General features: G+C 40.3%; 1 protein-coding gene and 1 long non-coding RNA gene across 5 annotated transcripts in view; one reads left to right on the forward strand and one right to left on the reverse strand.

Moving 5' to 3' along the window:
• Positions 1-739: 739 nt before the first annotated feature.
• Positions 740-17,452, reverse strand: LOC144994277 (uncharacterized). Its single transcript, XR_013657732.1, has 3 exons — positions 17,374-17,452; positions 8,031-8,170; positions 740-2,523 (listed from the first exon to the last, which is right to left on the reverse strand). It is a non-coding gene; the product is annotated as an uncharacterized LOC144994277 (long non-coding RNA).
• The window catches only part of emp2 (epithelial membrane protein 2), a 50,808-nt gene continuing 42,937 nt past the window's right edge, over positions 9,703-17,573 (forward strand). For 3 of the 4 annotated variants that reach the window (XM_020700051.3, XM_020700052.3, XM_023957686.2), the window contains exon 1: positions 9,716-9,836. The gene's annotated coding sequence lies outside the window, so the exon portion shown is untranslated. Of the gene's footprint in view, positions 9,837-17,573 lie in introns of all 4 variants that reach the window. The other variant, XM_004084627.5, reaches the window with a different exon arrangement.

Raw genomic sequence — 17,573 nt, forward strand, 5'->3', positions numbered from 1 at the left:
TTAGTTGCTCTTGAGTGTGACGGATTGTTCAAAGCCAAGGACTTGTTACCACAGGGTGAACAATAATCTGGCGCTGGCTGGAGATCCTCCTCAGGAATAAATAGAGTCTGTGATGGCCTGCAGGTGTGGAGGTGCTGATTGTAGAGATGAGCAGCAGGTGTTGGGCTCCAAGGAGGAGGCATGCTCAACAGAACCACAACAGGGATAGGCTCTAGCGGCTCTGTGACCCCAAAGGGGACAAAACGGATTTAGAAGAAGAATGAAATAGATATTCATGAAAATGTGTTCCCTTTTCAACATTTTTTGTGGATTTTCTATGTTGCTGTCTAGATCCACGATCCAGATATGGTGTAGCTATCTCATCTCATAACTAATGCCCACAAGTAAATCTGTAATATTTAACTTGAAGGTAACAGTGAGGCAAATACATAAGTTCTAGTTCAAGACTCCTTGCAAATCCAACTTAACCTTACTGGTACAATAAAAATGGTGAGTAATACTGGAGCTCACACAAGGGAAAAATACCTACATGGATCTATTTGTTTGCAAGTGGAGTGGAGCAGGGAGCTAATGCCCCCCCAAAATATTTTCTGTCACAAAGATTCTTATTTTTCCAACTGCATTTTTTACTGCTCCTGATTCACAAAGATTTGAATAAAGAAATACTCAGAAATGCAATTTTAAGCTAAATGTTCTTTATTTATGCCTTCCATCAACAGAAAATTACCACACAAACATGCTAAAAACACCAAAAATACAATTTTCATCAGAGTGGGTCTATAAAGAAAGGGGGTTTAATGACGTAATAGTTGACCAAAACAATCTTCAAATCATCCAATACAAATCAGTGTGTCACATGACTACATACTTCATTCCTTTCTTTAACATTCATTGATACTCTATTATTGTCCTTGGCCACGTTTCCTTTCACAGGGGGCTTGCTCCGATTTAGATCAGACCGCAGCCGATGGATTCCCAGACATCAAGTCTGTTTTTCTGCCTCCATCCCAGAGAGCCCTTCTGATCAGCCCACAACTCAAACCACTGACCACAGAGGCCTCCCCCTCCCTGGAATATACTAATCAAAAAGTAACACTTCAGCCCAACAGCTGAGGTCCTCTTCCCAGCTCATCCTCAGCAGTTTACCTGGCGCCTACTCTATGATTATAGGCAAATAAAGGGTAAACCAGAAGGAAGTCAGTCCCCTCTTGAAATAAAACCATTCTGAAGCTATAGTTCACAACATGGCAATTATTGAGATCTCTTTTCTGTTCAGAAATGATAATTGTAAACATATGTTTGCAGTTAGTAGTCATTAGAGGTCGTGCTGTCTGGCAATGTTGCGGGGTGATATCCCCACGCTCCTGACTTGCTCCTTGAGACAGAACCACATGATTAGCGTTAGCTGTGTGTGATTACATTCATAAGCTGGGGACACTTGCAAAGACAATAAAACAATCTCAACTGAAGTCAGTTGTAAATGTGCGCCCTCGCGGGTCAGCATGTTTGTGCAGAGAAAGGAAATTGAGCAACACTTCCTGACCTTTTTTTTTTTATTTACACACATAACTCAACTTTGTCGACAAACACTGAACTTAAACTGCATACCCAAGCACATTAAAATCAGCAAATAGGTTCAAAGAAAAGTTTTGTTTCTGGCATTTGTCATTAAATATTTTGATTTTAGATTGTTTTCATGATTAAATAATCTTCTGATATGGTGGGTGTTTTTGTGGTTGACATATAATCTGGAGGAGGATGAGAATGGATGTCATTTCTGTGCCTCTGGATCAGGGACCTTCTCACCAACAGGGCCCAAGTGGTGAGAATCGGGGACTCAACATCATCCACACTGATCCTGAGCACAGGAAGACCACAGGGGTGTGTCCTCAGCCTGGCACTCTTCGCTCTGTTCACCCATGACTGCTCTGCTATTCATCCCACAAATATGGTTTTAAAGTTTGCCGATGAAACCACCGTAGTAGATCTCATATCCAAAATGATGAGACCTACTACAGAGAGGAGGTCCAGCACCTAACAGTATGGTGTGCCGACAACAACCTCATCCTGAACACCTCCAAGACCAAAGAGGTCATTGTGGATTTCAGAAGGTTTAGGAAGGTGGTACACACACCCCTCCTCATTCATGGTTAGGAGGTGGACCACATCAATTTCCTGGGGATCCACATCACATCTGATCTCACCTGGTCGCTGCACACATCCCACCTGGTGAAGAAGGCTCAACAGAGACTCTTCTTCCTCAGGAAGCCTAAAATGACTGAACCCTCATCTCAACTTCTGGGAAACTTCTACAGAGCAACCATAGAAAGCATCCTCTGTCTGAGTGCTACGGTGTGGTAAGGGAGCTGCACGGCTCAAGACAGGAAGGACTTGGTCCCCTGGTGGTGAAAACCGCACAGGAGATTGTGGGAGGACCTCTCCAGCCGGGTCCAACGGAGGGCTGGTCGTATAGCTGCAGACCCTACCCATCCAGGACATCAACTGTTTGTACCTCTCCCGTCCCTGGAAAGAGGTACAGGAGCATCAGAACCCACACGAGCAGACTGAGAAACAGCTTCTTCCCCAGAGCGGTGAGGTCCACCCCCCATCACACAATTGTGTCAACAAAACTCCCCCTTTCCCCAGACTTAACATAACCCACTAATCCCCTGTCACTACACAGCTGACAATGCTATGTCTGCACTTTAAATCAAGTACGCAATATTCATGTCATGTGTGCAATATTCATTCTATATCTGGAATATCCACTCACATGTGCTATATTGATCCCATTCTACTATATAGTCGTATGCATTTTTTTATATAGTATTTTCAATATTGTTGGAAAAGAGCTGCTGGAAAAAATGTCATTGTGCACTGCATAATGACAATTAAAAAAAAAAAATCAGATTCTGATCTTGGCCACTAACAGGACAATGCTGAACTGTGACCAGCCAGGGACTCGGATTTGGTAGTGATGTGTAGGTAGCTTCCTTTTCAAAACACAGAAGTGCCAACCGTTGTAAAAATGATCACAAAGGAGAAATTAATTATTGCGCATTTTCTGCCCAGACGGAACTATACGACACCAAGTCTTTGGTAGTGACATATGGATGGCATCCCTTTTAATTCCCAGAAGTGCAAACCGTTTGAAAACTGATAATTGACAAGAAATTGATAATTGTGCCCGGCTGGAAATATGACACCAAGTCCTTCATATATCAGAAAAGAGCTGTTTAAGAAAAAACATGGAGCAAGATTTGCACCGCTTTGACATTTCGCACCAAGCTTCATCTAACTGTAAGTGGCGGACGTGCGTTAGTAAACAGTAGAAAAAAAAGAAAAGAAAAAATGGCCCCTTCCATAAAGAAAAGACAACACACAAACAGTGCAAAACATTTCACTTCAACAATCAATCCTTTCAGACTTATCATGTACTAAGCACCTGTTCAAGAACTCGAGTTTAGTTCGTTCTTGTCATCTCAGTGGGTAAATAGCTTAATCCTTCCGTTTTCATCCAGGTGAAACGGTTGTAGATTATTTTTATGTTCAGCTTTTGTCTCCTGTGTGACCAGGTGCTCAGGCAAATGAAGGAAAACTTTGGGATGCAAATACAAAGACTAGGATTTGCTTATGTTGCAACATGCACACGTGTGATCCAAAGTCTTTTTGCAGTGGCTGATTGTAACTACATCCATGTATTTGTCAAGGGAAGGGTGTGCACACAAAAGAAGAAAGAAAACGAGACAATATCACTTGATGTGGATTGTGTTTTGTTATGTTTTCCTTTTTTTTCCTGTCCGGAAAAAAAACTAAAAAAAAATGAGGAAGTAATTGTCATTACTATACTTCACTCACCTAGAATTTTTTTAAGGAATCCCTCTTTCATTTTAGAAAGACTGAACAGTTTTGACTTAATCAATTAGCAGAAACTTTTGTTTTGTCAAACTTATAGACCCCCCCCCCCCCCAAAAAAAAAAAAGTGTAGTTCATTTTGAAAAAAATCTATACGGCTTTTATTTTGTTTGATACACAGCACCATGTATGCTTGAAGTTTTAACTGCATTTTTTATTAGTGTGAACTCTGTCTCCTGAAAAGGAAGGAAGGCAGATGAAGAAAACAGTTCCACTGCCAGCATTGTTCCCTGACCACATCCCTCCGACAAACTTGCTCTCTGTCTGCATAATCTTCTCCATATTTGTTCCTTTCCAATAATATTTCTTCAATCCTCCTCTATCTTCTGTCTAATGGCAGTGTGCAGTTTTTTCCTGTGCGTGTCTGCCTGCCTCCTGCTGATTGCTGTCACTGCCAAAAATTTTACTCAGAGAGCATGGATGCACGCCCATTTATGCTGTGAGAAACAGGAAAAAGGGCGTGTGTGTGTGGGGATGCTTCCTGTCTGGCTGTAGATCATTGGATGTGTGTGTTTATGCGTGTGGGTCTGGTATGCATCTAGGTAGCAGGCATGCAGGAGTATAAGAGGTGGAGAACCTAATGGTAATGTGTGAGGCTCTGTTAGAAGGAAAGCTTGAGTACAGACTCTGGAGCTCCCATATGCTTGTTTGAGAACCAATAATGTTGAGAAACCTTATAGGTTATGCATTAATGTACTTCTTGAAAAAAACCTTTGACTAATCCTAGTGACAATTCACAGGCAATTATTCCCAGGTTTTACATGACCGATCCTGACACTGTCGTAAAAAATCGACTTTGTTTAATGCGTAAAAGTCATGAAATGAGCTGGAAACCCCGCTAGCATTGAGCTAGCTAGCATGGCTAGCACAGGAGAACATTGTTTACAATGAATGGCGATAGTTTTTCATGCAACATCTTACTTTCTAACATCTTTTTTCTCTAGCAGGTACTGGTGGAGCTCATCTGACTGTGCTGGCATCCTCCGGTTACATAAAGTACACGTTTGATCGTTTAATATAGTAAAAGATTTGAAAAACATGAAAAATTTACCGGTACCTTCGGAAACTGGTATGTTGACGTAAGACTCGAAGTTATTCGGTAGCCAATGAGCTTATGGATGTCGGAGATGTCCCGCCTCCCCTCCCCTTTACTGGCGTGTCGCTGATTTAACGTTTCGTCAAAAAAAAGCACAACTTAAAAAATAAAAGCACAACTCAATAAAATAAAAGCGCACTTCAAAACGACAATTTCAGAATGATGAGAAAACAAATCGGCAGCCGAGAAATATGATTGTGCTTTTATATCTTTTGGTTGCAAATTGTGAGTTTTGGTTCTCAATTTATGCATTTTCATTCGCGGATTTGGGATTTTGATTTGCTGTTTTACAGTTTTGATGCGCAAAATATTAGCCGCTGAATTGACACCATACTTTACACCCTTACAGCTCAATTTCCAAACCTTTCTGACTTTTGTTAGCAAATTTTGTCTTGTAGTTGACCAGCAAACCTTTTTCTTGATTGCACACAGGCATCGCACAGAAATTTTAAAAAGCAAATATATAAGGAGCTGGATTATTTAAATAAATAAATAAATACAATTAAATAAAATGAAACAAAAGAAAAATATATAAATCAATGAAATCAACCTTGTCTGGGAGCTGGTGTAACCCCAGGGAAGACCTTTAACAATAAAAGCATGTTCCAAGTGGTTAACAAAACAAAATTATGTTTTTTTACAAAGATGTTGGTGCTTTTGTCAGGGGCTCATTGTCTTTTGAGTTTACATGCAATTTCTGTGCAGGATTCATGCATGCCTTGACTGCAGATTTTTTTTGCGGTGGTTTATGCAGACTTTGTCCACTGTGGATTCAGTTAATCCTTTTCCGGGTTAGTCATCCTTTCATCAGGAGGCCACACGAGCATTCAAGTGAAAAAGAAGAAATTGGCAGTAAAGAAACGTTGAGCTGAGCCAGGACCTTTTCAAATTTTTGAGAGGATTTATACACTTCTATTAGTTCTGCTTCTTGGCTCCAACCATAAAAGGGTTATGACTTCATGTTTGTTTATTTATTGTGGCAAGTTTATTTTGTGTTGGAGACCGCAAATCATTAAGAGGAGTTAAACCTGTTCTCTCAAGTGTGTAAAATAAGTGGTGTAAAGAAGCTGCCGGGTAAAATTGCCGGGTAAAATTGACGAAAAAGAACTGGACAGATGCGGGGCTATCTATAAATCTACAAACCTATCTACAAATCCTCTGTTTTTCAAAATAAAATACTCTGGGTTCTTCTAGGTTTTTACAGTGTCGTCTTAATCCCATTCCAGCTATTTTACTTTTCAAAAATGGCCGCACATGAATGTTAACTTGCTTTGTTTTGGTCAATCATCCTGATATGGTGGGAGTCACATGTTTTGAAACAATGAGCAGCGCAAGTAGCTGCAACAAAGCCCTCTTCCATACCTCGTGCCAATTCTAACTAACCATCTGCTTACGACCGTGAGAAAGAACTTTACTTGTCTAAAATGAGGGAAATCATAAAGAATGTGAAGAGTCAGGAGGCAAATGTTCAAACTGTTGGAAAATTTGGACATATTGAAAATCGTATGGTTTTTCTGCAGGAAAACAATTCCTCATGCACACTGTGGTCAAAAAAACAATTACAAAAAGGCAATCACACGTTTTGCTGACAAAAATTGCAGGACCTTCTAAAGGACTTTGCGTCATTTGCCAACAAACAACAAGAAAAAAAAAAGATTGTGTTTACAAAACAGATGATAAAAGGTTAAACAAAGACAGAAATCTGTTTTAGTTGAAATAAAAAAGGGATAAACTGGAAATTTTCAATGACCTTTCATTTTCCCCATTCTCATTTCCTCTTCTCTTTAGACCACTTACTCTCTATGTCCTCCCCCTCTAGACTTTTTTATCCCTTCATCACTTTAATTTACTTTTGTCTCTCAGTCAGACTACTGGTATTTTCTTTTCTCCCTCCTACCTCTCTTTTCCTTCTTTCGCCACATAACATCACATAAAAAACACAATACGTTAGGTTTCATTAAATGATTTCATTAAACACTTTTAAAGTCCGCAACTCCATCACAATTTTGAATGGATGACCCCAGAAGAATGATCTAGAATTCACCTTTTTTTTCTCGCTAAGAGACTAATTACACTATAAAAAAATATTTTAGTAATAATTATTCCTAGGGCTGCACGGTGGCGCAGTGGTTAGCGCTCTTGCCTCACAGCAAGAAGGCCCCCGGTTCAAGTCCCGGCTGGGGGACATGAAAATCACTACATCAACGGGGGACCTTTCTGTGTGGAGTTTGGATGTTCTCCCTGTGTATGCGTGAGTTCTTTCCGAGGTCTCCAGCTTCCTCCCACCATCCAAAAACATGCTTCATAGGTTGATTGGCAACTCTAAATTGTCCATAGGTGTGATTGTGAGAGTGAATGGATGTGTGATTGTGGACATTCTATCCTGCAACAGACTCGCAACTTGTCCAGGATGTCCCCCTGCCTTCGCTCATAAGTGGCTGGGATAGGCTCCGGCAGCCACGTGACCCCGAAAGGGATAAACGGAATAAAAATGAATGAATGACTGAATGAATAATTATTCGTAAAAGTTGTGCACCTGTGATGGCAGCTTTGTCACATCAAACTGAAACTTAACTCAGCAAAATCAAAGATAAGAAAAAAAGGAAGATGACACACAACGCATGCAAAAACCTTTCTGGCGGTGGCAATAGTGGCAGTTTTATCATGCTAAGTTGTGCTCAAAGTGGTCAGCAAAATCAAAGATAGGACAAAAGCGAGATTTGACACAACGCAAAAAACGTTTTTGAAAGCAAAAAAAAATTGAAAGCAAAATAAAAAATATCAAAGCAGAATAAACATTTATTGAAAAGCAAATATTTAATATTTTCACCTGCAATGTAGAAAGTTTTGTGTGCAACGTGGTGGCAGAAATATCACTCCAGCGTGTGTGGGAGGAGCTACCAGCTAATGTTTTTGCCAGATCGCTATATGGAGCGATGTCTGTGTTTATTGCATTACAATGCATGGAAGACATGGAGAATGCTGAGAGATCAGGTGTATTTATTTTGAAGATTTCTACCTGGTTATGATTTTTCCATGTTTGAGTTCATCTCAGAGATCCTCCCAGAGTCTCAGCTTCAGTTCCCAGGCATGACGGCCGCTGCAGGCACCGGTTCTATCTCTCTCTCTGACCGAGTCTGAAAGGTCCCGCTGTCCCGCCTTAACCCAGAGGGAAAAAAAAAAATAGGGGACCTGATTTATAATTATTGTATAGATTAAAATATAAAAAATATGTCTTAAGATTCAGGAGAAGGGTTTAGGATTACAGATATGTGCCAACAACAACATTTTGCTTTGCATGCATTTAAACTCCGTGCGAGCAATGCCGCAATGTGCATCTTGGATATATTATAGTATATTATATTATAGTATAGGGTAACATCAGCCTTTATTTTGTCTGGACACGATTGACAACACAAATTCACATGATTGCATGGTTTCTCAGGACTGCTCGAAGTGGCACTTCCGCCTTCATAAGCGCCTCAAAGTTACTCCTCTGCTCAGAGACTCGGTTCTCCCAGAAGACACGGTCCTCCTGGGCCTGGCAGCTCACTCAGAACAGTGGGATGGACTGAGGTCTGAAGCGTCCTCCGGAGAACCCTACGTAACGTTACAAAGCACCCTTCCCTGCCCGCAAAAACACGAAAAATCTGGCTGAACTGAACAGAGACATGCGGGGCTCGTGCAGAGCATGTAGCCACACCAAGTGAGCACTGACGTCATCCCCCCGCCTCCCTCCTGGAAATGCTGACTGGTATTGAATTTTGCTACACTTTTTGCATGGGTGAATGTGAAAACGCAAATGCAATCCCCTCTTTGCATTTTCGCTTTAATTATGTCACAGAATGAGCAATGTTTAAGTAGAAAATAAATAGCATTTTAAAGGAGTGACATTTAAATTTTATTTTTGAGTGATTTGATGCAGTTACATTTTGAAAATTAAAAAGCATTTCTGTTAATCCATTTTAATAGTCAAATTAGACATTTATAAATGAAGTTTGGTACACATTTACTAGAGAAATTTTTGAAAATTAAATGTCAAACACCATTTTCATTATCATTTTAATTAAGTGACAGAATAAGCAGTGTTAAAGAAGAAAAAGAAAAAGTGGTTTGGTGGATTGCTTTTTCATTATAATTTTGAGTCAAAAAATGCAGCTTCATTTTGAAAATGAAAAAGCATTTCTGGTATTGACTTTTATTTTTAATTATGCTACAGAAAAACTTCCATAGGAAATGTTACCGGCAGGTGATCTTTTTAAAACAGCATTTTGTAGGGCTCTCCGAATCTACAATTCCAAAATCTTGTTTGAACTATTTTAGTGAAAAAAAGTGTTTAAATGTATTTTTTTTTTAAATAAACCATCAATATTTTCATCTTAGGAACTCAGTGACTTTAAAACTATTCACAAATAGCCAGTGTAAAATGCTCGTATTGATTAGATTTTTCTTGTGAAATCAGTGACGTCGTATTTCCAAATCATGAAAGAAAAAAGTATAAAGCATTGTGCCAAATTCAAATTTAAAATCCAGGGCACTAGATAGTCCAGCACCGTATAGTTTTTTACTAGTTTGGAATTCGGACATAGCCTATGAGATTTTGGCTTCTTTGAGGTTTGGAGGTATACTTCCGGTTTGGAACGAGAGAGAGAGAGAGAGAGAGAGAGAGGAGAGAGAGAGGGGGGGGGGGGGGGGGGGTCAGGCTGTCCAGTGATATGCTCCAAAGCCACACCCACCCGCCGTTCCTCCCTCTGTGCTCTGCGCTTTGCCTTTTTTCCACATCCATACATCCACGCAGTTCTGCTCCTTTTTTCTCGCCAAGTCGGTACGTAGTTTTTCTTTTGTCTAAAGTGCTTTTTTGAACTTTCCACGTCGTATGTTTGTAGAAGAAACAAGAAGACTCCGTTGCGGTCGTTTAGCCGTTGATTCCAAGTCCAACTCCAACAAGCCTAGCAATTCGGAGAGAAGGGGATGAAATTTTGAAATAATTTCCAAAATAACATTCATTTTTTTTGAGAGAGTTGTGCAAATAGATACAATTTATGTATGTATGAAAAGTAATGCTTGTATCCTGGTACTCTTGATTTCTTAAATCTTTCTTAAATCAAGGTAAATTGCAAGTTTTTTTTCATTAAACCGAAGTTTTATTAAGGTTGTCTGTATCAAATTATCTTATTTAGTTTATTACTTATGCTTTGTGAGAGGTATTTGTGATTTGTAACTGGAAAGAAACACGAGCTTTGACGTGGTTTTAGTGTTAGGTGCTCTTAAGAGTTGTTTACGAGAAGAAAAACTTGCGAGTTGGACATCAGGCGAAGATGTAGGCAAGCTATTATTCTTTTTCTCTTTTTATTTCCCCAAACATATGGTGCAGCGTGGTAGCCATTACTCAATGTCATAAGGCAAGACATGCTTATAAAAGCATGAAGGAATACCTCTGTTAGAGGGAAGCCTCTTAACAAAGCAGGAAAATATTTATGTGTGCATTTAAACGGTTCCAGGTTAGCTCTTTCGCGGTAAAATAGTAAAATACTCAGGATGCCTGTAAATGCATCATCGTACATTGCATCGAAAATAAAATGAAAAGAAATAAAATTACATTAAAAAAGTAAGAGAAGCAGGAGATGTCAGAATTTACTAGTTTAGATTATTTCACTGTGTCCCCTGCTGCTATAAACCCCCTCCCACGGGTTACAGACGGAGCAGCGGCTTTTTCCTGCCACAGTGCGGGGCAGCTGCTGCTCTTCATTCATCATTGGGAGAGTCTTTGAATGATTTCATGGAGATCTGAGCTGCTCATTGATGTTTTTGTACAGTTTTTTGAAATACATAAACCTGATCTTTTTACGGAAGCTCCGTAAACACCGGAAAGGGATACAACAGGTTCTGAAGATGAATGGATGGGGTGCAATCACTTCCAGAGCCACGGGTGCATAAAATCATGAAGGGCATGCAGACTGCTTCTCCAAACATTTGTGAATCTCATTCTCAGGAACTCTGTGAACTCTAGCCAGGTATTGTGATAAGATATCCAGCTTTTCATGCTTTTCTGTCTTTACGGTCAACTGTCAGTAAAAGTGAAAAACAAAGTGAAAGTGAGTATGAACTAGAGTGGTAGAACACATTGACTGACAGAGGAGGGTCTGTGGATGTTGAGGTGTGTTGTGCATAGAGGTGGCCAAGTTCATGCAGTTGATCACTACAGAGCTCAAAACCTTATGTAGGTTTCAGATTAGCTGAAGAAGCAGATTTTCTGTATAGAAATTCTGTTTGCATTCACATATCAATAAAGTGCACCAGAGCCCACTTTGTTTAACTAAGACCCTTGTTTTGAACTGGACCACAGTTCATCTGTTTGATCAGTACCAGTTCACATAAGATTTAACACTTGCCAAATGTTGCGAACTGTTCGAGGTAAGGTACCATAGTGGGAATCAAACCTGCTAGTTTGAATGTTCCCTTCGTTTCAGTGAAAGGAATGTTGAATGGTTCAGCATACCAAGAGGTTTTGGACAATTTCATGCTCTCCAACTTAGGAGGAACAGTGGGGGGATGGGCCCCTTCCTGTTCAAAAATAACTAAACAACACTGCAATGCAACGAATGACCATGGAGACATGAATAAGCTTGGTGTGGAAGAACTTGATTAGCTAAACTTGACCTCAATGAGCCAGATTCTGTTCAATATCTAAAGTGTGTCTGAAGGAAAGATCAAAGAATCCTTTAGGGTTCTAAGGGAGGAAAAACATATTAAACCCTTTGATGTGTGAATCAGATGTTACTTATGTTCATATGGTAACATATGAACAAATATGTTCACATATGAAGGCAAATATACTTTAAGCATAACAACCATTTTAAGCTATGATGCACTACCCACATAATTACCCATAATTACATTTAATTTTTGTGTAAGCATTCTGGTTATACACTACTATAGTGGGTTTGACCTAAGAATAGCCAAATGCTGAAGATAAAGCAAGTGAAATGAGAAATAACCATGAAGGTGTAAACCGAACAGTTAAATATAAAAAAAAAAAAACAGACTAGAATAAAACAGACCTGTATTAACTATATGTGTATGTATACCTTTTAAAGACCATTAAAACTCATCACTTGACATGACATTGACAATTCTTTTTAATCTCTTGTGTGTGAGTGAGGTTTTCTAAGAGGCTAACTTTTGACAATTGGGTTGTATTTTATTGCCTTTTTGTAAATTAACTCTCCGTGGAAATAGACTGCTCAATCTTTAAGTTTTGTGTGTTTATCCCTGCAAGTTGCTGTCTATAATGATTTGCATTAATATTTTTAGGGTCCGTTCATAATATTAAGAGACATCTAGTGACAGAAGATACAATTTGCAGCCAAAAATTGTATATCATGGTGCCTCCAATGAAAACTATCGACAACGTATTCCTTGTTTCTTTTGGATTACTGTATAAATTTGTAAATGAAAGAAAAGGGGTAAAGATAATATTGCATTTGAACGTTTAAAGTGGCCATTTGCAAAACATTTAGCAGCTTAACGTGTCTGATCAAGTAATAGTGGTTAAAGGAGCCAATAAACTACTGTAATTCCTTTAGCTTTTCTTGATTTTCCATGGCTAGACACGAGAGTTAAAGATAAAACAGAGACCACGGCAGAGGGTGGAGAGGGGGACAGTGAAAGAGAGCTTGATTCAGAGGCCCAGTTAAGTCTACTGCTTTGTGTTATATGAAAGAGTAACAAAAAGGACATTAAAAGTCAGCATTTTCCAGCCCACAAGAGAAGCAGTAGACATCCGTGCACACTCACACATCCACACACACGCTGCTCTCATAACCTAAACATCCTAGCCACCTATTATAACGCTGAGTGGAGAGGAGGAATGACAGCTTCTGGATGGGTGTTAGTGCATGATAGGGACAGGAGGCTCCAGTCGTCTGTCTTCATGTTGCTTCGTGTTCGGCTACACAAAAATAATAATTGTGTTTCCAAAAATTGAAAGGTCATGTGAAGCCAAATGTGAGATGTGTACAGTAACATGACTTGCATTATGCAGCATCACTTCTTTTTACAAGCTTGTGCTTTTTTTTTCCATCAATCGACATTCTGTAGTCTCTTTATGTGCAGAGTTGATCTAATAAATCCAAAGCTTATGATCACATCCCCCTTGGAAACGTGGGTTCAAGCGGCCACTTTTACTCAAAAGTCTTTGTAAACGTGCGTAAACGCGCATTTCAGGCTTCCGCATTTAAAAGTCTTGTGTTTACATGCAGCAATGAAGTTTTGGGTCTTTGCATCAGGGATTCAAATTTGGTAGTGATGTATTGATGATGTACTGACATGATGGTAATCCATATCCACCGTTGCAAGGAAACTAACAATAAGCGGAACTGTTTCTGTTTCGTACCAAAAACGCAAGATTTCCTCCTCTTCAACATATTGCACCAAGCCTCTTCCAAGCGTAGGTGGCAGACATGCACTAGTAAACTGTAGAGAAATAAAAAGAAGCCCCTGCCTTCTTGTCCAATGTGAACACCACAGGCTAAACATCTGTTTAAGAACATGTGTTCTTGAATGCGTTTAGCACGATGCAGAATTCCGGCGTACGTAGCTTAAAGCGGCTAAAAGACGTTTTGAGCAGAGAAAGATTCATTTTCATTTTGTACTGATGTTTTTTATTTTTATTTATTTGTTTTTAGTAAATACACCTGATCCAGGTGACCAGTAATTACTGAAGCAGGGCTACCTAGGTTAGCTCAAAATAAATAGGGTTCAAGAGCTCTGGGTCTCTCTTCATGTTTCTCAGTAAAATCATATCTTATGAACACAAACACATGACACATGAATGTAATGCAAATTGACCAGCAGAGGGTCTTGTGTGTGTGTGTAGAGCGAAACACGAGATGTGAAACATTAATGTTATTCATTCCATCATTTCAAAGCAAATGAATTCAGCATGCAAATGGTTTAGTTGTACGTATTTCCTGGTTGTCACTACGTTTTGTTTAGATTCTCACAGTTAGCTCTGTTTTTTTTAATCCTTTTTTTTTTTAAGTTTACATGAAAATATTTTAGAAAGTCTTTATTTTTTTGCTACTATAAGTTTTTACTGCCTTCATTTTCTATTTTCATGCTTCAAGGTGAAATGACGACCATTTGACCTTTATGTCACTTGAGATTCTGCATTTGAGTGAATATTGGCAATGTTTAAACTTGCTTTTGACTGAATTGTAAATTTTTTTCTTTGTCTTTCTTGCACATTCCTCCAACTGGGCCATGTCTCTTATCCCTCCATGTTTCTGCATTTTTTCCCTGAAAGCCAATAGTTTGCTGCCTCCAGAGTTCATCAGATTAAACCGAAATTACACTAGAGGTGGTGTGCAGCCACTGAAATAATACAAATAGCTGGTTATTTGTTTTTTGTGTTTTTTGACATGCCTGTTTCTTGCTTTCCCTATATGGCCTAAATTATTTAAGATTTAATCTTTGAGTAATTGATGCAAAGAAACAACGTTACTAGAATAAATTTCAAATTATTGCTCGTGTCTCACTATTTAAAAGGAAAACTTTGACTTGTGCAGTTTATAGAGTGACTCCAGGGCTCCAGACTAACTTTTTTCACTAGGAGCACAGTGGCCCCTAACTGAAAATTTTAGGGGCGCAACCAGAAAATTTAGGGGCGCATACCGTAAATCAACATTCTAACCAAATCTACTAATTTCCACTGTATTACTAATAAGTGCTTTAATAATAGATGCAGAAATTACAATGTGCTGTTTCAAATTCAGTGTCACATTTTATTCTGCACTTTTGAAGATGCAACAAAACAAAAGCATCGCTGTCATGACAGTACAAATTTATCTTTGTGACACCAAATAGGTGCAGCCAAGATGCACAATAAGCGTGTTTGAGATCACCCAGGTGAAATCAACGCTGCGCAGATCACCTGGTGTGTGACATATATTTTTGTTTTTGCTCCAACATCAACTGTCAATCGAGAAAGGGGTGGGAGCAAGGGGCAAACCTACCCGGACACAGCTGGAAACTGAACTGACTGAAAGCTGCTCTACAGACTACAAAACAATGCATTATGGGACATGTGTCCTGATGGTTTTTGTAGTGGAGTGATTAATTAAAATAATTTAAAATACCAATTCATTAAAAAAAAGGCTACATACATCACAAAACATTAAAATAATCATAAAATATATAATAACACAGATCATACTAAGGGGGAGAAGAATATTAAAACTAAATTGAATGTTAAGGACAATTCCAATTTCCTGTCCTCCTTCAGTCTTGCTGCAGATTCGCTTTCATCTCACAGCCCCCCACCCCCCCCGGTCTCCCCAACGATCCAGGCGAGCCGCTGGTTCATCTCAAACATGTCTATCGTTGCATTTTCCCCACGTATTTTCAGTGTGTCTAAAACTAATGTTGTTTTTGCTCGCACGTGTTTAAAGTTCAAGCCCCGTTAGCTGTCACGCATGTAGGTGTGGGACATTTATTCTCCTCAGCTGACCCGACTCCCGCGGGAGCGGTGTGCTGCCGTAACAACCGCGCATGACCGTTTTATTGCGCCGCCGTAACCGTAACCAAAACCTAAACCTTCCTCCGGTTCTGTGCGGCCCAGAGAAAAGTTCAGCACGGACTGCATGTATGTAGAAAATTACGCGCGAATAAATGCGTTCTAAAGGAAAGTAAGGAACTCCTTAATGTGGTCCGGGGAGGGGGCTGTCAGGTTTCCTGCTTTCAAACCCTGTCATTGTCACGCCCCCCAAGTGTCATATACTCCACTGTGATTGGTTGGTCAGCTTCGCGCACGACAATGAAAAAGTGTCTTTCATACAAACTGGCGGGCTGCAGTAACATTAAACCTTCATATTAAGGCGGGGACCGCAAAATATCATCTTGGGGGCCGCAAATAGCCTGCGGGCCGCGAGTTTGAGACCCCTGCTGTACACTCTGGCCCTGGTACACCAGCCGCAGGTGGGAAGAACGAATCAATAGTTCGCTTGCTCATAGCTCAGACGCACATATCAGTTTGTGATGATATTTGTCTCTCCGTTTCCTTCCCACAGATGTTTACGCGCACTCGATTATCTCTAGGCCCCTCCCCCTACACGCATTTTAGCCACTCACAGTGGCTTTCCCTATTCTTCTCACACGCAGTGGCCGCCTCGCACACAGGCATCACGCGAGAGTGTACGTGCTCGCGTTTCATGAGTATGTGCGCGAGTGTGTGTGTCTGCCTGCGTCCGTGTGCGCTCGCGTCTCATTAATTATTTCATTGATCATTGACGTGCCCCTTCCACGTTTAATGTATAAAAAATACGAAGGGTGGGGGAAGCAAATTTACTGGTCGCGCATGGGCGACTGGATGTAAAATTCAGTCGCACACTCTCAAATTTTGGTCGCAAAATGCGACCAATTGCTCGCAGTCTGGAGCCCTGGACTCCCAAATGTGTCTTCAGAGTATCTCCTCAGCTTTACTTTGTGGTCTCTTGCACATTTTACTAAATAAGTAAAATGAAACATAGTAGATCATTCATCTCCTATCTGGTTGTAAGACTGTGTATATGACTGTAGACACATTTTCTTTCCCTTCCCCTTTTAAAAAAAAAGGTGTTGCTAACAGCCAGTTGGAGATCTTTGATAGAGATGCAATCACCTGTCTCACACCTGTGAGCCGCGACGCAAGTCTCGTTAGCTGCGACTCATGAGACTTGAGTTGTGACTTATAGGCGTGAGCTGTGACCCGGGAGCTGGCTCATCAAGGGGCGGTCCAAAATGGCGGCTTGAGCAGACGCTCCTTTTCATCCAGCTGCGCTAAAATTTGTATTACTTTGGAAAACCATTCATTTAAACGCTAAATAATCTGTTTTGCTGAGCCTGAACACCTTGAATACTTACCAGAATAAAAATGGCTTCTGAAAACAGAAAAAGAAGCTCAAAGCCAGACAATAATAGTTCGGCTAATGCTAATTCCACAACTGCTAGCGGCAGCGACTCAGGCAATGCAGATTATGACTGCATTTAATTACCCGACGAACAAGATATGATTGGAGCACGTCAGACCTAAACGGGCAACCCAGGCAGAGAGAAAAGCACTGACCACGTCAGCGGATTTAGTGGAGGACATAGGAACTACCTCAGGCCATCCACCATGGTTAACAAATGAGTGTAATCCTGTGAGGGAGGCAGTAGACCAACCAAATCCACGTGAACATGGTAGAAACGCTTGGCTGGGATCGGGAAGGTTTTTAGGGGGGCTTTAGTGTGCCGGTGAACTGTGGCAAGCTGAAATGCAATGCAAGACGCGGCCTATCCCTTAACGTCCTTACACAACCCAAGCCACACAAAATGGCACTTACCAGCTTCACTGATGCGCGGACACCTGGGTGCGAGAGGGAATGAACAAAATCAAAAATGCCGCGACGCCATCCCGCAGCTGCACATGGGACAGTGGGAAAAGTGATCATGTCTATTAGGGGTGTAAGAAAAAATCGATTCTGCAATATATCGCAATACGTCATTTGGCAATACTTGTATCGATTCATATGCTGCCAGATCG

The sequence above is a fragment of the Oryzias latipes genome, chromosome 8 (assembly GCF_053564925.1).
Source record: "Oryzias latipes strain Hd-rR chromosome 8, Olatipes_Hd-rR_3.1".
NCBI lineage: Eukaryota > Metazoa > Chordata > Actinopteri > Beloniformes > Adrianichthyidae > Oryzias > Oryzias latipes.